A 20,519-nucleotide genomic window follows, 5' to 3' on the forward strand; every position below is an offset into this window, starting at 1 on the left:
CTCCCCAGCCATAACACAAAGGCACAGCACTGGCACTATGCTGTGGTCTCTTCAGTCATAAATGGGTCTTGCATGTGAAAACCCTATGCAGGCACTTTACAATGTGCTGTGCTCTTGCCAATCTACTAGCTCACCACACTCCCTGCTCCCCAGCCACATGACAGGCGGGGAAGAGACAGTATGAGTGGTGCTGCATAAGCCATTAATGCCATAATCAGTTCCTCTATGCTGATTTTAGGTCCTGAAGTCTCAGGACTGAGATTTATCCATTGTTCTTGATGGGAGACTATCATCACCATCATCATAAAGGTATTTGTTGTTAATAATAACAATAATAATAATGATAGTTAAGCACTTACTATGTGCCAAGCACTGTTCTAAGTGCTGGAATAGATATAAGGTAATCAGGTTGGACATGGTCCCTGTCCCACATGGGGCTCTCAATCCCCATTTTAGAGATGAGGTCACTGAGGCACAGATGTTAAGTGACTTGCCTAAGGTCACACAGCGGACAAGTGGCAGAGCTAGGATTAGAACCCACATCCTCTGACTCCCAAGCCTGTGCTCTTACCATCTACCTTCAGCACTAATGGATACACATATTCAATGATTCATCTGGTCCCTTCACCCCAATATACTGCTGTTACTAACCTTGTTCTTGCTCCTGCTATACTTACATGATTGACATCTGCTGCCCCACTAAGCCTACAGCTGGGTTCATATTTTGGCACATGGTTGTGCTTACCAGAACAGTAAGCACTAAAATACCGTCGACTGATTTGACTGACAGTTAAACTCGATACAGACCAGTGCAGCCAGAAGGTCCTGCCCAGTTAGAACTTTGCTTATGAACCAAATCTTTAAAAAGCGCGACCTAGATAACACTGTAGCATGGCTTATAGGTACAGCTGATTTTCTCTTGACTAGAGGTCATTTCTTGGCACCGAATCCCCAGTTTTCTCTTCATCTAAGAGAGCGGTTCAATAAAAGTTTTGAATGAGCCCAATTTCAAGAGTCCTTATAGTCAAAATAACATCCAAGTCATCCACCAAATGAAAATAGGAATCTCACGAGGAGACCTAGTCCTCCCATCTATGAAGCCCACTACGTTCAGCTCTTGGGTTTTATAATGGAGCCTCAGACCTGACCTAAAATCCAGGTGTCTGCTGCAATAAGCATCTTCTTGCTGTAAGGAACCAAGACATAGCCTTTGATGATGGGAGCTTTATTTGATTGCCAGGAAACAGCTTTCCGACATCGCTATGCAAATTCCACCACCTTTCAACAGGAGCCTGATTCCCTGCTGAAATAGCATATGGCTGTTTTGAGGGACTAGATCCCTGGCAGATGAGAGCAAATCAGTCACTGGGCAACTTATCTACTTGTGTTGGACACCCGGGGAGAGCTGAGTTGGCTCCGGAAAACCTCTTCTCAAGTTCCAAAGAAACGAGGGACCATTGTCTGGAGCTGGTTCTCAGTCACTCAGTGAGTGACCCAGGCTGGTGACCTGATGCAGCCAAATCGATGGTCCTGGGGAGTTGGCAAGTTTCTACACCTCTTGACATATGGGTTGAAAGGAATGTAAACCTGACCCAAAGAATTTCTCTCAAAGTGCAATGCAGTCAGGCAGCCTATGCGGTATGGATATTGACACACGTCGACGGTCATTATGACTAATGTACATAACTTTACACTAACCCAAACAAAAAACAAAATGCAGTACTGATATTGACAAATAGCCACAGTCATTATGACTAATGTACAGAACTTTACACTAACCCAAACAACAACAACAACACAAAACCCCACAGGTGTTTTCTCTGCCTGGACTAGATCTAGCCTAAAGGCTGATGCCCAAAAGTGGTTGGGTTTATTTGACTTATCTATCACAGCACACCAGAAGTCACGGTGGAACTTGGGAAGCAAAACGACTTAGCTTATTAGTAGATGGATTTCTTCATTTTATATTTTATTGAAACAATAACATTATCCACAGGGCCTCATACTTTGATTCAAGCAGTGTGAGATATACTCTATTTATTATATTTGTACATATTTAATATTCTATTTTTGTTAATGATGCGCATCTAGCTTTATTTCTATTTATTGTGATGACACCTGTCCACATGTTTTGTTTTGTTGTCTGTCTCCCCCTTCTAGACTGTGAGACCGTTGTTGGGTAGGGACCGTCTCTATATGTTGCCAACTTGTACTTCCCAAGCGCTTAGTACCGTGCTCTGCACACCGTAAGCGTTCAATAAATACGATTGAATGAATGAATGAATGAATGAATGTGGCCTGTCCCTCAAAAGAAGTTCAATTTACCTGATATAAGGGCATGTGCTGGGAAAATCAATTGGTTTCCAAGCATATTTCACCTCTGGTTTGAAAGCATCCTTAGGTTGCTATTATTATTATTATTATTACTACTACTAATAATTACGGTACTTGTTAATAGCTTATTATTTACCAAGCACTCATTGTATTAAGAGCTGGGGTAGATACAAGATAACTTGGTGGGACACATTCCCTTGTCCCACATTCATTCATTCAATCATATTTATTGAGCGCAAAGCACTGTACTAAGCACTTGGGAAGTACAAATCGGCAATATATAGAGACGGTCCCTACCCAACAATGGGTTCACAGTCTAGAAGGGGGAGACAGACAACGAGACAAAACATGTAGATGGATGTCAAAATCGTCAGAACAAATAGAATTATAGCTTTATGCACATCATTAACAAAATAGAATAGAAAATATGTACAAGTAAAATAAATAGAGTAATAATCTGTACAAATATATACAAGTGCTGTGGGGAGGGGAAGGAGGTGGGGGGGGGATGGGGATGGGGGAGTAGGATTTAAATAATAATTATGGTATCTGTTAAGCACTTACTATGTGTGAGGCCTTGGATCCGGTAAGCCCAGACATTCCCAGAAAGTCGAGCAAGATGTGATGGTGGCAAGTGGAGGCAATCCCCCCAGCACATAGTAAGTGCTTAACAAATTTCATCATCATTACTATTATTACTGTAAACGCCTTAGATGTGGTGGTGGCAAGTAAGTCGGTTTTTGAGAGGGGGTTCAGGTCCTCCTACCACAGTAGGCTGCAAGCTTCCCGTAACATAAGCTTCCTGTAACATAAGCTTCCCGTAATCGGTCAGCATTGACATTCCCTCTAGTTCGTGTCCAACTCGATTTGCTTGTAACCGCCCCCACCCCCACCCCCCCCGGCGCTTAGTACAGTGCCCGGCACATAGTAAGTGCTTAAGAAGTTTCATCATAATCGTTACGATTATTATAGCTATAATTCTATTTTTTCTGAAGATTTTGACACCTGTCTACATGTTTTGTTTTGTTGTCTGTCTCCCCCCCTAGACTGTGAGCCCGTTGTTGGATAGGGACCGTCTCTATATGTTGCTGAGTTGTACTTCCCAAGTGCTTAATAATAATAATAATAATAATAATAACAATAGCATTTATTAAGCGCTTACTATGTGCAAAGCAATCAATCAATCAATCGTATTTATTGAGCGCTTACTGTGTGCCGAGCACTGTACTAAGCACTTGGGAAGTGCGAGTTGGCAACATATAGAGACAGTCCCTACCCAACAGTGGGCTCACAGTCTAAGAGGGGGAGACAGAGAACAAAACCAAACATACTAACAAAATAAAATAAATAGAATAGATATGTACAATCAATCAATCAATCATATTTACTGAGCACTTACTGTGTGCAGAGCACTGTACTAAGCACTTGGGAAGTACAATTTGGCAACATATAGAGACAGTCCCTACCCAACAGTGGGCTCACAGTCTAAAAGGGGTACAAGTACAAGTAAAATAAATAAATAGAGTAATAAATACGTACAAACATATAGACAGGTTCTAAGCAGTGTTCTAAACAAAGCAGTGTTCTAAGCGCTGGCGAGGTTACAAGGTGATGAGGTTGTCCCACGTCGGGCTCACAGTCTTCACCCCCATTTTACAGATGAGGTAACGGAGGCCCAGAGAAGTGAAGTGACTTGCCCAAAGTCACACAGCTGCCAATGGGTGGAGGCAGGATTTGAATCCATGACCTCTGCCTCCAAAGCCCGGGCTCTTTCCACCGAGCCACGCTGCTTAGTCCAGTGCTCCGCACACAGTAAGCGCTCAATGAAGAAATGAATACCGTGATCACCTTGTGGGCCGGGAACCCGCCTCCCAACTACTGCCCTCTCCCAAGGGGCGTGGGCGGGGATTGTGCCCCGTTCGATGAGCTATCGTCCTCTCCTTCGTTCAGTCGTATTTACTGAGCGCTTACTGTGTGTGGAGCGCCGAGTAATTGCTCCATAAATACGATGGACTGAAGGAAGCGTTTCGCACACACTGAGCGCTGACTGTGTGGACGGGTTTTAAGGCCCCGCCGGGAGGGAGTTGGTTTGCGAGAGGCGGCAACTGGGCGGCTCTGCTCGGGGTGCAGCGAGGAAGAAGGTCAAGGCCGGCCCGGTGTCCCCCCTTTTTCCAACGGAGGGCGAGTGCAGCGATGAGAGTTCAGCTCAAGGTAGACCAGGGTTGGCAGGGGTGGAGCAGCAGATTTAGCTCCGGGCAGGCGGGAACCCGGCACTTCCGTTTTTCCAAAGCGCTTCCACGTTGCTCACCTCCTATTTCCCTCCCCAGACACCTGGGAGAGAGGCAGCAATGATCACCCCCCTTTTCTAAGTGTGGGCAGGGATCGTCTCTCTCATTCATTCATTCAATCGTATTTATTGAGCGCTTACTGTGTGCGGAGCACTGGACCAAGCGCTTGGGCAGTACAAGTTAGCAACGCCTAGAGACAGTCCCTACCCACCAGCGGGCTCACAGTCTAGAAGGGGGAGGCAGACAGCAAAACAAAACATTTTAACAAAATACAATGAATAGAATAAATATGTACAAGTAAAATAGAGTAATAAATATGTACAAACATATATACATATGTAATAATGCTGGCATTTATTAAACGCTTACTATGTGCAAAGCACTGTTCTAAGCGCTGGGGGGCTACAAGGTGATGAGGTTGTCCCACGTGGGGCTCACAGTCTTCATCCCCATTTTACAGATGAGGGAACTGAGGCCCAGAGAAGTGAAGTGACTTGCCCAAAGTCACACAGCTGACAAGTGGTGGAGCTGGGATTTGAACCCACGACCTCTGACTCCAAAGCCGGGGCTCTTTCCCACTGAGCCACGCTGCTTCTCTAAATACGATGACCTCTGACTCCAAAGCCCGGGCTCTTTCCACCGAGCCACGCTGCTTAGTCCAGTGCTCTGCACACAGTAAGCGCTCAATGAATAAATGAATATCGTACAGTATTCTGCAGTATTTGTCTGCAAATATACAGTATTTGTATATGTACAGTGAGAGAGGTTGATTTCCAAGCCCCGGCACTCTATTTGTGCCAGTGAAGGCTGGATCTCCAAATAAAATACACATCCTAATCTATTTGTGCCAGTGAAGACGTAGAGTTCATTTTATTTTAAATCTTCTAGGTCGAGGGAAAAGAACAAACATGGAGAAATTAAGTTATTTTTATGGGTCAGTTGTCCTCAGACAATTAAATTAGCCATTAAAAGAATACCGCTCCACTCCCCCTTTGTCATTCCAAATCATGCAGATCCCTGGAGAAAAGGCATCTATGACTATCTATCTATCTATGACTAAAGGCACGACAAATTGAAATAGGCAATTTCCAACCCTAAAAATTCCAAAATGCAATTGACTAATAATCTGGAGCATCGCTGTGTTGTACTTTCCAAGCGCTTAGTACACAGTAAGCGCTCAGTCCATGCGATTGAATGAATGAATGAATAAGTGAGGAATCAGACGCTCAGGAAGGTTGAGTTTATGGAGGTTAAGAGGTTGCAATGTTGGGATTAGAACCCAGAACTTCCAACTCTCCTACCCTTTCAGTTACATCACGCACTCCTGGACAGTGTGTCTAGACTTAGCTCCCATCAGAAGAGAACACTGCCCACTTAATATCTATTTGTAATAATTTAGTTCACCTCATATACCTCACATCCTTTGCTTTGAAAAGCTCAAGGTGCAAAAGATGAAAATGAAATCCAGATTTAATAATGGCATTGTTCTAAAGGACCGTTCGGTTTATCTTCCTGCCCGTTTTCATCTTTCCCTGAAAAAAAAAGATGGTGTTTGTTAAGCACTTACTATGTGCCAAGCACTGTTCTAAGCGCTGGGGGGGATACAAGGTAATCAGGTTGTCCCATGTGGGGCTCACAGTCTTCATCCCCATTTTACAGATGAGGGAACTGAGGCACAGAGAAGTGACTTGCCCACTGAAGAAGCCCAATCCTGTGATGAGAGCACCCAACCGATCAGTCATATTTATTGAGCGCTCTCTGTGTGCAGATCACTGTAAAAAGCTGCTCTTGGGAGAGTATAACAGAGTTGTTAAACAGGTTCCCTGCCCACGTGGAGCTTACATAAAAGTTTCTTCAGTATTTAGTACCCTGCTTTGAGTTGTGTCGGTCTGTGAAGTTTACATACTTCTGTATCAAGCCATGGTATTTATTGAGCACTTACTGTTTGCAGAGCACTGTAATAAGCACTTGAAAGAGTTCAGTAGAGTAAGTAGACATGATCCCTGCCCTTAAGGAGCTTACAGTCTAGTGGAGGACACAGATACTAAAATAAATTTCATATAATGGAAGCATCCCCTCTCAGGATGGCACCTGGAGAGTTTCCAGTGCTCTATCAGTCTCGGCTATGGGAGAGAGAGTCAAGGAGAGGCATACCCCATTCCATTCCTAGCTTGGGCAGTGGCTAGCCAGTGGCAGGCGATCTGCTACAAGTCAAAACTCACCTGTGCTGAGCAGCAGGGGAGAGAGTCGAGGGCGGAGACTCAAGTTGACTGTGCAGAAGGAGGCATTGGTAAGCCATTTCTGTATTTTTACCAAGAAAAGTCTATGGATCCACTGCCAGAAAGATTGCAGATGGAGAGTGGGACATTCTAGGAGAGATGTGTCCATGGAGTTGCTGTGGGTCGGAGGCGACTTGACAGCAATAAGACAAGACAAGGGGAAGCAACGGAGTATAAAGATTAGTGCTGTGAAGTGGGGTGAGTGAGTCCCCAAGTGCTTAAGGGGTTAGGACTCAAGTGCATAATGTGGAGGGAAAGGATGGGGAGATGAGAGAGAAATCAAGGAAGGCTTGCTGGAGGCGATGCAATTTTAGTAGGACTCTGAAGATGGAAAGATCTGTCAGATGTGAAATGGGAGGTTGCTCCAGGTAGAATGGAGGGCAGGAGTGAGCAAGGGGTTGACAGCAATCAATGAAATTTATTGAGCTCGTACTGTGTGCAGAGCACTGGACTACGGGCTTGGGAGAATACAATACAATAGACATCATCCCTGCTCTCAATCAATCAATCCTATTTATTGAGCGCTTGCTGTGTGCAGAGCACTGTACTAAGCGCTTGGGAAGTACAAGTTGGCAACATATAGAGACAGTCCCTACCCAACAGTGGGCTCACAGTCTAAAAGACTAAGCTAAGCTCTAAGACTAACTAAGACTAAGACTAAGCTCTCAAGGAGCTTACAGTGTAGTAGACAGCAAGAAAGACAAGAGCGAGGCACAGTGAGTAAGCAGGTTGGTTTAGAGGAGCAAAGTGTGCAGGCTGGGTTGTAAGGGGAGAGGAGCGTGAATGAGCAGTGGGGGAAGAGAGCCGATTGAGTGCCTTAGAGCCAGTAGTTAGGAGCTTCTCGATGCAGAGGTGAACTGGAGGTTTTTGGAGGTTTTTGAGGAGTGAGGTGATATAAGCAGAACAATGAGTGGGTGAATGATGAATGAGTAAATGATATGGGAGATATACAAAAGGATCATGCTGTTGCTTAGGATGATTGAATATTGGTAGATTAGAATTGTTTGTTTCTAAAAGCAATTATAATAATTATTATTATCATTATGCTATGTGGCAAGCACTGTCTGGGGGGAGATAAAGATAATCGGGTCAGACGCAGTCCCTGTCCCGCATGGGTTTATAGTCTAAGGAGGGGGAAGAACAAGTACCGAATCTTAAGAGCATGATCTAGTGGATAGATCATGGGTATGGGAGTCCTAGTACCTAGGTTTGAGGCCCAGCTTTGACACTGGCCCTCTGTTTACCCTGAGCAAGTTACTTAAACTCTCTGGGCCTCAATTTCCTCATTTGTAAATATGGGAGGAATACTTCCTGCCTTTTCCTATCTCACAAGGATGTTGCAAGGATGAAAATGAGATAAGTTATGTGAAAGGGCTTTGGAAAATGAACACATTATTATCTAATAGTTAAGATTGAAGAAGGCTTGGAAACATTAACTGATCTTGTACAGATTTTTTACTCTACTCTACTTGTACATATTTACTATTCTATTTATTTTGTCAATGATGTGCAGCTAGCTTTACTTCTATTTATTCTGATGACTTGACACCTGACCACATGTTTTGTTTTGTTGCCTGTCTCCCCCTTCTAGACTGTGAGCCCGTTGTTGGGTAGGGACCGTCTCTTTATGTTGCCAATTTGTACTTCCCAAGCGCTTAGTACAGTGCTCTGCAAACAGTAAGTGCTCAATAAATACGATTGAATGAACAAATAAATAAATAAATAAATACGATTGAATGAATGAATGAATGAATGAATGAATGAATCCAAGCACTTACCCTATCGTGCCTTGACTACTACATCAGCCTCCTTACTGGCCTTCATGTCTCCCGTCTCTCTCGACTCCATAGTTCATCACTCTGCTGCGCCGATATTTTTTTCTTTAAAAAGTTTAGTCCACATCTCCCCATTCCTTGAGAACCTCCAGTGGTTGCCCGTCCACCTCCACGTCAAACAGAAGCTCTTTACCATTGGCTTTGAAGTGCTCATTCACCTTCACCCCTCTTATTTTACCTCACCGTTTTTCTACTACAACCCAGCATGCTCGATTTGCTCCTCTAATGCCAACCTACTCACTTTACCTCCATCTTGTCTACCTTACTACGTCCTGCCTCTGGCCCGGAACTCCCTCCCCCTTCATATCTGACAGACCACCACTCTCCCCACCTTCGGTGTCTTATTAAAATCACATCTCCAAGAGGCCTGCCCTGACTAAGCCCTCATTTCCCCTCCTCCCTCTCCCTTCTGCGTCACCCTGGCACTTGGATTTGTATCCTTTAAGCATTTGATATTCACCCCCATCCTCAGCCCCAGGACTCGTGTACACGTCAGTAATTTATTTTAATGTCTGTCTTCCCTCTAGACTGTAAGCTCCTTGTGGGCAGGGAACATGTATGCCAACTCTTGTTATGTCATACTTTCCCAATTGCTTAGTACAGTGCTCAGCACACAGTAAGCGCTCAGTAAATATGATTGATTGATTGAATCACTGGAGAAAAGTATTATGCAATGAAAAGCATATCGGAAGGGTTATGAAAGACTTCTTGACATACAAGAAATTCACACAACATGAAAACAATCAGTTACACAGAAACATCACTAATAGTGTAGTAATAAAAAAATTCAATCCACCTCTTTGGGGAAGTGAGAAGTGAAACTCTTAAATCATGTTCCTGAAAAGCAGATTTCTGAAAGTTATTTATGGCACAGTATTCTACTCCATGGTTCCTGAATCCCGCCCCTGCAGCACTTTAGCTCTGTTTCCTTGACATCCTGAAAAGTGCTAATGCTAATCAGTCAGTCAGCAATCATATTTCTTGAGTGGATACTGTGTCCAGAGCACCGTACTAACCTCTTGGGAGAGTACAATATAACAATAAACAGACTCGTTCCCTGTCCACAGCGAACTTACCTCCTCAGAGGTTAGACCCTTTCCCAAGGTGACCAGAGTTTCCCAGTTGGCATGTGGCATTAGAGTGACGAGCTTTTGGTTGTCAACTTATCCAGTTGCAGGAAAGGTGGTCCAGATGCCCAGCTGCAGGAGAGGTGGTCCCTTTAAAAGGAGATGGCATTCTCCCTTGGGGCTGCGTTGTGCTTAGAGCATTGGTCTGGCCGACAGGTAGGTCCTCTGCAGCTGTTTCTCTCTTGTTTCGAAGCAGTGTAGTTTTGAGCACCCTCAGAGTTTGTAGTTCCTCAGAAAGGCAAGAAAGGCTGCTCCTGGACTTCCAGGTATGCTTCCAAGTATCCCTGGAATTGCATTAATCAGTCAATCCATCAGTGGTATTTATTGAGCTCTTATTGTGTGCAGAGCACTGTATTAAGAACTTTGGAGAGTACAATACAGTAGAGTTGGTAGCACAAAAGGTGCTTACAGTCTAGAGAGGAAGACAGACACTAAAATAAATTACAAAGGGGGAAATGGCAGAATATAAGGGTAATATATGTCTGTATGTATTCTACATATACAGATATATACCTTCATTCTATTGTATTTATTGAGTGCTTACTGTGTGCAAAGCATTCATTCATTCATTCGATCATATTTATTGAGTGCTTACTGTGTGCAGAGCACTGTACTAAGCGCTTGGGAAGTACAAGTTGGCAACATATAGAGACGGTCCCTACCCAACAGTGGGCTCGCAGTTAAAGCACTGTACTAAATGCCTGGGAGAATACAATATAGGCACATACAGACACAGAATACAGGCACATTCCTGCCCACAATGAGCTCACAGTCTAGATGGGGAGAGAGACATTAGTATAAATATATACACATATATTTCCAGAAGCTCTCAGGAAATTTTAAGAGAAGCAATTCAGGTAATCCTGCTCTAATTTAAGGCTTTAAAGATTAAGATCCTGAGTAGAAAAATGTTTTATGTGGTGAATATTAAAGCAACATCTTCAGTTCAATTCAGTTGTATTTATTGAGTGCTTTCTGGGTGAAAGGAACTGCACTAAGTGCTTGGGAGAGTACACTGTAACAAAAAAAGACACATTCTCTGCCCCCAAGAATTGGAAGTGCTCCTTTCGATAACTTCTTTTCAATAAATACTTTAATACTCATCCCACCCCCAGCCCTACAGGACTTATGTACATATCCGTATATGCTACTATTTTCTCTATGTATAATTTATTTTAATGTCTGTCTCCCCCACTAAATTGTAAACTCCTTGTGGGCAGGGATCATGTGTGCCAGCTCTAATGTATTGTACTCTCCCAAGTGCTTAGTACAGTGCTCTGTACACAGCAAGCCCTCAAGAAATATCATTGATTGATTGATCAATGCCTTTAAGAAAAATCCTTTAAAAATAGCTGTGGCAAAGTTCATTCTGCATAGGTAGATGTTGCTCTTGGATGGGAAGTTTTTGTTTATGGAGGAGCCAAGCATTAACAGATTTACAGATGGAGTAATCAGAATAAATACTCGAACAGACAATTGAATAAACATATAACACAGTGCTGAGGATGGCTTTAAATTAAGTACATGAGTGCTAGAGGTGGTCTATGGGTTGATGCAACTTGGAGTGCAGGGAATTAATCGGAGAAGACTCGTTGGAGGAGGTGGGAATTCAGAATGTTTCGAATGCGGGAGTGGCCGTGGTATATTGGATTTGGGAAGAGAGGGAGTTCCAATTCAAGGAAACAGTGTGATGAGGAGATGGAGACAGGAGGGTTGAGAGTACAGTTTGAAGGTTGGCTCGTGAGGAGCTAAGTTCCTGAATTGTATTAAAAGCATGAGGACTCTACAAAACATTTTCAGTACTAAAAAACCAAGGATAACAGTAAGAAACGAATGCTGGAACTTATTATTTCTTAAGCACTTACTATGTGTCATAAACGCTGGAGTCGATACAAGTTAATCAGGTTGGACACAGTCCCAGCACCCCATGGGGCTCACAGTCTAAGTTAACTAACTGTACTAACACTGATTACCATTCAGGTGGTCAATTACTTGCAAATAATATCGGGATTTCACTTACCATACTACCCTCCCCTATTATATCAGAAGCTCCCCAATATGTTGCTTATTATCAGGTGATGGACGAAGAACAGTTCACTACTTATTGTGTGCTCTGCTTTTAACATAAATCCTTTTTCACTACAAAATATTTTTGAGGTAAGATTGGGTTTTGTGCATATCTTTAATATGATGTGTAATACATTCATGGGAAGGCTTTTATCTCAGAAGCATCTGAAATTTGTTACAGGCCATTTTCATTATTTTCACTCTCACCTCTTGATTTCTTGTCAGTTTACTTTCCCCTCACAAGTTTATCTGCATTACACAAATGTAATCGCTTCTAGGAAGAGGGTGTAGGGCACCCAGATTTCCTGTAATTCACAATTCCTTTGGGCCCAGAGGAGAGGGCTTTTACTAAAAGTGCAGAACTGATTGTTCACACTCTTTGATTCCTGCAAAGTTGTCTTGAAAAGTTCTGGAAAATCGGGATTCCTATAGGTTTCTCACGGACTGTTTCTTCACTGTATCGGGGTAATCATCCCTCCTGCCTCCCCACTGCCTCCCCCTGCTACCCCACCTCCCCCAACACTTGCATACAAATCTTTAAATTCTGTTGCTTCTCCCTAACTGTAATTTATTTTAGTGTCTGTCAGCCTCATTAGATTGCAAGCCGAGAGCAATGATTGCATTTATTCACTCTATTATACTCTCTCAAGTGCTTAGTACAGGGCTCTGTGCAGATTAAGAGCTCAAAAAATACTACAGATTTTTTAAAAAATGGTATCTGTTAAGCACTTACCATGTGCCAAGTACTCTAGTAAACGCTAGAGTAGATACAAGGTAGTTGGGTTGGACACAGTCCATGTCCCACAAAGGGCATACAGTCTTATTCCCCATTTTGCACATGAGGTAACTGAGACCCAGAGAAGTAAAGTGACTTGGCTAAGGTCACACAGAAAACAAGTGGAAGAGTCAGAATTGGAACCCAGGTCCTTCTAACTCCAGGCCCGTGCTTTAACCACTAGCCCATGCTGTTTTCCCTAGGTGATGGTGGTTGCCTTGCTGCAAGGATGGTTTTGTAAAGGAGAGCATCCAAAAGGTCAAGATCTAAAGTATAAGAATAGTCACTTGTATTATTTATTAAGTAGTTACTATTTGCCAAGGACTGGGGTAGATACAAGGTTATCAGTTCAAACACAATCCCTGTCTCTCATCCATCCATTCATTCAATCGTATTTATTGAGCACTTACTGTGTGCAGAACACTGTACTAAGCGCTTGGGAAGTACAAGTTTGCAACATATAGAGACGGTCCCTACCCAACAGCGGGCTCAAGGTGCTTGCAGAAGTAGAAGTAGCAGGAGCTGGCATCTTATCCCCATTTTAGAGCTGAGGAAAGTGAGGCACTTAGCAACTTGTCCAAGGTCACACAGCAGGACAGTGTTCAGAGCCAGGACTAGAACCAAGCGCTTAGTACAGTGCTCTGCACACAGTAAGAGCTCAATAAATATGATTGAATGAATGAATGAATGAACCCAGGTTTCTCGACTCCCAGTTCCATGCTCTTTCCATTAGGCTATGCTGCCTCCCCATAGATTAAATTAGCTAACCTACAAATCCCACTACTATTATTAATAATATGAATATCAATGAACACTGACTGGAATTACAAAGTAATGAATGGAGAAGAGAGTATTCTATTAAAAAAATGAACAAACCCTCCCCCACCAACCTTCCCTTCACCATGATAAAAAAAAAACCAAAGCAGAAACCATCTTTACTCTTACTCAACCACACTGATGGACCAGTTTTGGTAGGTTCCAGTCCTATAAACAAAATGTTTGACTGCAGAGGATAAATGGAGCTGTTTTTATTGTTGTTCCTAGACCTTGTTGCCTGCTAGCCATAACGACACATGTTTGTTTCTAGAGAAAAAGGAAATTCCTGTAAATTGGGTCACAGCAAGAGGATGTACACACCGGACAAGTGGTGGAGCTGGGATTAGAACCCGGGTCCTTCTGACTCCCAAGCCTGCTTCTAGACTGTGAGCCCGTTGTTGGAAAGGGATTGTCTCTATTTGTTGCTCAATTGTACTTCCCAATCACTTAGTACAGTGCTCTGCACACAGTAAGCGCTCAATAAATATGATTGAATGAATGAATGTAGCCTTTTAGGAGAAGTATCTTCTTCCAAAGAACTTCCCTAGAACTTTAGCTCAGCACTTGAATGATACCGGTGCTTATTCAAGAGTGATTTTGAAATCCGTTGCTTAGAATTCAGAGGGGTTTTTTTTAGTTCACATTGGTTTTCTGCCTCAGCTGCTGATTCTGAGGTTGTGAATACCTTTTACATGTAGGAGAAAAAAAATATTTGCTGGTAGGTCAAAAAGCTCTCTTCCTTAAGCAAATATATGATTTGTAGATAAAGAATAGTCATTTGATCTTCCCCTCAAAGAAATAATGGAGAATTATTTTTTCAAGAAACAATACCTATTGTATAATCCAGGAAATTACATATTTATTTTATGTTCTCTGTAAGAGTACTGTGAAATATTTCTGAATTTAACTTGCCAGAGAAATTATTTGTGAGAAGCCAATCCTTTTTTTTTCCTTCTTTCAATGCACCTCAGGTTAGATGCTTGATTTCTGAGAACTTGATTTCTAATTCAATTCTTGGGAATTCTTCCTATTTGAATGTTATTTTTTGAACAGTCAAATCAAGTACCTTGGCAGCAAGGTGTGTACATCCTCTTGCTGTGACCAAATTTACAGGAATTTCCTTTTTCTCTAGAAACAAGGTAAGCTGCCTTGGAGGGAAGAAAACTGGCAGGCATAAATTTGGAATCTCTACCAAGACTCTTCCAGGGTGTAGGCAATGATAGTGTCCCAATGTCCCTACCTTAAAACAACCGTAGATTTATGATGCTTATATGGACAGTAGAGTATTATCTGGTTATTTTGAAGCTAAAACTTTCTTCTACTGTTTTTCTGGACATGCCCTTGATTTTGATCTTTTCAGATCCTTCTCCCTTTCTTCCTCTTCTCATTCATGTAGTCCACACCCAAAATGTATGTAGAGAGGGAGTACTAATCAATCAGTGGCATTTAATAATAATAATAATAATAATTGGCATTTGTTAAGTGCTTACTATGTGCAAAGCACTGTTCTAAGCGCTGCAGAGGATACAGGGTGATCATGTGGGGCTCACAGTCTTAATCCCCATTTTACAGATGAGGTAACTGAGGCCCTGAGCTAGACTCGCTCGCTCCCCTTTCCCTTCGCCGCTCTCGCACCACTAACCCACAGCCCTGGATCACTGCCACTGTCCGCCTCCTTCGCTCTTATGCTCGAGCTGCTGAACGCTGCTGGCGAAAGTCTAAACACCATGCCAACCTCGTTCACTTCAAGTTTATCCTTTCCTGCCTTTACTCAGCCCTCTCTTCTGCCAGACAAAACTATTTCTCCTCCCTTATTGACACCCATGCCCATCACCCCCGCCAGCTCTTCCGTACATTCAACTCCCTTCTCAGGCCCCCGGTTCCTCCCCCTCCTCCTTCCCTCACCCCCAACGATCTGGCCTCCTACTTCATTAACAAAATTAAATCCATCAGGTCCGACCTCCCCAAAGTCTCTTCCCCCCTTTCTCCAACCCCCCGGCTCTCAACACTCTCTGCTACTCTCCCATCCTTCCCAGCGGTATCCTCAGAGGAACTCTCCTCCCTCCTCTCAAGTGCTACTCCGGCCACCTGTGCTTCTGACCCCATTCCCTCTCATCTTATGAAATCTCTCGCTCCATCCCTTCTCCCCTCCTTAACTTCCATCTTCAACCGCTCACTCTCCACTGGTTCCTTCCCCTCTGCCTTCAAACATGCCCATGTCTCTCCCATCCTAAAAAAACCCTCTCTTGACCCCACCTCACCTTCTAGTTATCGTCCCATATCCCTCCTACCATTCCTTTCCAAACTCCTAGAACGAGTTGTCTACACGCGCTGCCTAGAATTCCTCAACAACAACTCTCTCCTCGACCCCCTCCAGTCTGGCTTCCGTCCCCTTCATTCCACGGAAACTGCGCTCTCAAAGGTCACCAATGACCTCCTGCTTGCCAAATCCAACGGCTCATACTCTGTCCTAATCCTCCTCGACCTCTCAGCTGCCTTTGACACTGTGGACCACCCCCTTCTCCTCAACACGTTATCTGACCTTGGCTTCACTGACTCCGTCCTCTCCTGGTTCTCCTCTTATCTCTCCGGTCGTTCTTTCTCAGTCTCTTTTGCAGGCTCCTCCTCCCCCTCCCATCCTCTTACTGTGGGGGTTCCCCAAGGTTCAGTGCTTGGTCCCCTTCTGTTCTCAATCTACACTCACTCCCTTGGTGACCTCATTCGCTCCCACGGCTTCAACTATCATCTCTACGCTGATGACACCCAGATCTACATCTCTGCCCCTGCTCTCTCCCCCTCCCTCCAGGCTCGCATCTCCTCCTGCCTTCAGGACATCTCCATCTGGATGTCCGCCCGCCACCTAAAGCTCAACATGTCGAAGACTGAGCTCCTTGTCTTCCCTCCCAAACCTTGTCCTCTCCCTAACTTTCCCATCTCTGTTGACGGCACTACCATCCTTCCCGTCTCACAAGCCCGCAACCTCGGTGTCATCCTCGACTCCGCTCTCTCATTCACCCCTCACATCCAAGCCGTCACCAAAACCTGCCGGTCTCAGCTCCGCAACATTGCCAAGATCCGCCCTTTCCTCTCCATCCAAACTGCTACCCTGCTCATTCAAGCTCTCATCCTATCCCGTCTGGACTACTGCACTAGCCTTCTCTCTGATCTCCCATCCTCGTGTCTCTCTCCACTTCAATCCATACTTCATGCTGCTGCCCGGATTATCTTTGTCCAGAAACGCTCTGGACATATTACTCCCCTCCTCAAAAACCTCCAATGGCTACCGATCAATCTGCGCATCAAGCAGAAACTCCTCACCCTGGGCTTCAAGGCTATCCATCACCTCGCCCCCTCCTACCTCCCCTCCCTTCTCTCCTTCTACTGCCCAGCCCGCACCCTCCGCTCCTCCACCACTAATCTCCTCACTGTACCTCGCTCTCGCCTGTCCCGCCATCGACCCCCGGCCCACGTCATCCCCCGGGCCTGGAATGCCCTCCCTCTGCCCATCCGCCAAGCTAGCTCTCTTCCTCCCTTCAAGGCCCTGCTGAGAGCTCACCTCCTCCAGGAGGCCTTCCCAGACTGAGCCCCTTCTTTCCTCTCCCCTCGTCCCCCTCTCCATCCCCCCGTCTTACCTCCTTCCCTTCCCCACAGCACCTGTATATATGTATATATGGTTGTACATATTTATTACTCTATTTATTTATTTATTTATTTATTTATTTTACTTGTACATTTCTATCCTACTTATTTTATTTTGTTGGTATGTTTGGTTCTGTTCTCTGTCTCCTCCTTTTAGACTGTGAGCCCACTGTTGGGTAGGGACTGTCTCTATGTGATGCCAATTTGTACTTCCCAAGCGCTTAGTACAGTGCTCTGCACATAGTAAGCGCTCAATAAATACGATTGATTGATTGATTGATTGATTGATTAAGTGACTTGCCCAAGATCACACAGCAGACATGTGGCGGAGTCGGAATTCGAACCCATGACCTCTGACTCCAAAGCCCGTGCTCTTTCCACTGAGCCACGCTGCTGTGTTCAGAGCACTGTACTAAGTGCTTGGAAGAGTACAGTACGATAGAGTTGGTAGAGACGATCCCTAGTCAAAGAGCTGAAGAGCAGGATAAGGGAAGACCTTTGCTTTTTCAGAAATGTCATACTGGCCACTGTCTGAAGACCCTGGGATAGAAGGGAAAACCAAAGGGTGAGCTGTCATTTGACGAGTTGGACCTTTGTTCTTCTGGGGTGGTTCTCTTCTGGTGAGAGAGGCTGCCTCCCTCAAAAAGGCAGCATCAACACTTACCTCTGTTCTGAAGTGAGGAAGATGAAGTTTTTTTTTTTAACCATTCTCTTACCTCAATCAATCAATACTGCGAGCCTGCTGTTGGGTAGGGACTGTCTCTGTATGTTGCCAATTTGTACTTCCCAAGCGCTCAATACAGTGCTCTGCACACAGTAAGTGCTCAATAAATATGATTGAATGAATGAATTTATTGAACACCCACTGTGCAGAGGGCACTGTACTAAGCTCTTGGGAGAGTTCAATACACTAGAGTTGGTAGACATGATCCATGCCTACTAGAAGCTCTTTCCTTCCCCTCTCCCTCTGTGCTGGTTCCTTTTTCTTCCCTCTCTGACAACAGGGGCTTACTCGTGCGGGACTATCACCAGAGACTTCAGATGATTGGGAAGGAAGTTGCCAGGACATGCCTAAAATTTGTAGAACTGCCAAAACATCAGGGAACCTGACTAAGTGTTCAGAAAAGAGCCCCATCTCCAGTGTATAGTACTCCTACTTGCATTGCAACATTTTCAGTCTCCAGCAGTTACTTAGTGTCCAAACGTTTTCAGCTCTGACCACAGAGACATGGCCCTTAGGGTTCTGTACTTCTTATTGAACATGTAATTTTAGTAATCAAGTTCAGAAGAAAGCACTTAGTACAGTGCTCTGTACACAGTAAGCACTCAATAAATGTGATTGAATGAATGAAATTCTCTTCAGTTCATGCCTAAAATTTATCTCATAGTTGTTTCTGAAGTGGAATTCTATTGAAGTTTATTCATTTTAGATTTCGGAGGGATTAAAAAGAACTTGGGTGACTTAGCCGGAGTGAGGAGAGTAGTCTATGGCATTCATGTGGGTACTTCCTCCTTTAGTTCAGTAGGAACTGTGGCCCAAGTCTGTGAGGATCTGAATAGCTCGTTGTGGGCAGCGAACATGTCTACCAACTGTTCTGTTGTGCTCTAATAATAATAATAATAATGGCATTTATTAAGTGCTTACTATGTGCAAAGCACTGTTCTGGAGAAGTTACAAGATGATCAGGTTGTCCCACGCGGGGGCTCACAGTCTTCATCCCCATTTTACAGGTGAGGTAACTGAGGCCCAGAGAAGTTAAGTGACTTGCCCAAAGTCACACAGCTAATTGGTGGAGCTGGGATTTGAACCCATGACCTCTGACTCCAAAGCCCGTGCTCTTTCCCACTGAGCCACGCTGCTTCTCAAGTGTTTAGTTCAGTGCTCTGCACACAGTAAGCTCTCAATAAATACCATTGATTGATTGCCCGATTGAATGCTGACAGTAAGCTGGAGATGACCCCCGCTTTCCTTGCCACACTCTCATTTCAGTCCCCATCCTAAATGTATTCAACTCATTCCAAAGGGGTTGAGAATGGTGTGCGCACTAGACCTCACCCAGTTCTTCATTAGAAAATGGAACTGGCCACCAATTCTGGCTGTCGAATGTTGGTTTGTAGTAGTCTCTCATCCAATGAATCATCACCATCAATGGTATTTATTGAAGGCTTACTTTGTGCAGAGCATTGTAGTAAGTGCTTGGTAGAGTACAGTACAACAGAGTTGGTAGACATGAATCATATATAGCTTTTTGCTCTCCTGGACCTTAACAACGTACTTCCAAATGGACCGGAATGGGTGTAGTGTGAATTTTTTCTTAAACCAGACAAGCCCCAAGAAGTGTTGAGAGTTGATTAGAAATAGTAAATTTAGCTTCTTTTTCATGCTTTAAATGAAAGGTATTACTGTGGGAGGTAAGTACCTTGCAAGGTCATTGGGAAAGATATGACCGGGAAGTAAAGATTGGAACTGGCCAGTTCTGGTTTACAGAATGCCTGCAACTTGTGAATGGAGCCGGTTCCTCCCATCCTCTGCTTTCAGATAATGAACATGTTTTGTTATCTGGTCAGGAATGTCATGCCACTGTAGCCTCTGCAACTCATCTTTCAACATTTCTCAGCTTTCAAGGAAATTCCTGCTACTGGGTGAATTTCTGACTAAAATCTTTCAAATTGAAGCGAGGTTTAAAACACAGTTCTGCTCCGCAAGAATGTTATGCCAAATGTGAAACTGACTTCTGGTGAATTGGAAGGGTATTCAGTCATTCTTGAAGTGAGGCTGGAGAGGGGCTCAACGGCAGTGCACCAACGGTCTCTTCCAGCTCTTGAGCTCTGGCTCCCTCCCCTCCTGCAGTGCTTGCCACGCTCCCGGCTGGGAATACAGACCTTGGGCAGCACAGATCCTCCTGAGGAGCTGGGAGAGTCCTGACTGTGGCAGCCCCTGCCGTGGGGGTCAGCTCCAGGTTCACCCACACATGCTTTGGTTTCAGAGCCCCATGGTCAGCCTGGGGCTCCCAAGCTTCCTGTAAAGTCCAGCCTCCCTCTTCCACGGAGCCGCCCCCGGCTCCGAGGGTCCGGCAACTTCATAATTGAAAGTTTGCCGAGAGACATTCAGGAGGCTTTATGGGATCATCTTGATGGATTTTGCCTGATTAACTAACATTTCATAGAGCAAAATCCGCCAACCCGTCGTGGAACTCCTCTAGACTGGTTGCTGGTAAGCTGGTTGTGGGCAGGGAATGTGTCTATTGTTATATTGTATGTTCTCAAATGCTTAGTACAGTGCTCTGCACACAGTAAGCTCTCAATAAATATGATTAAATGAATCATTGAAACCATTCTTTCACTCACTTGCTGAAGCC

At 44.3% G+C, this 20,519-nt stretch overlaps 1 protein-coding gene across 1 annotated transcript in view; it reads left to right on the forward strand.

Annotated features, from left to right (window-relative positions):
* The window catches only part of TRPM6 (transient receptor potential cation channel subfamily M member 6), a 155,152-nt gene that overhangs the window by 34,165 nt on the left and 100,468 nt on the right, over positions 1–20,519 (forward strand). The window lies entirely within an intron of this gene.

The sequence above is a fragment of the Tachyglossus aculeatus genome, chromosome X4, assembly GCF_015852505.1.
Source record: "Tachyglossus aculeatus isolate mTacAcu1 chromosome X4, mTacAcu1.pri, whole genome shotgun sequence".
In the NCBI taxonomy this organism is placed as follows: domain Eukaryota; kingdom Metazoa; phylum Chordata; class Mammalia; order Monotremata; family Tachyglossidae; genus Tachyglossus; species Tachyglossus aculeatus.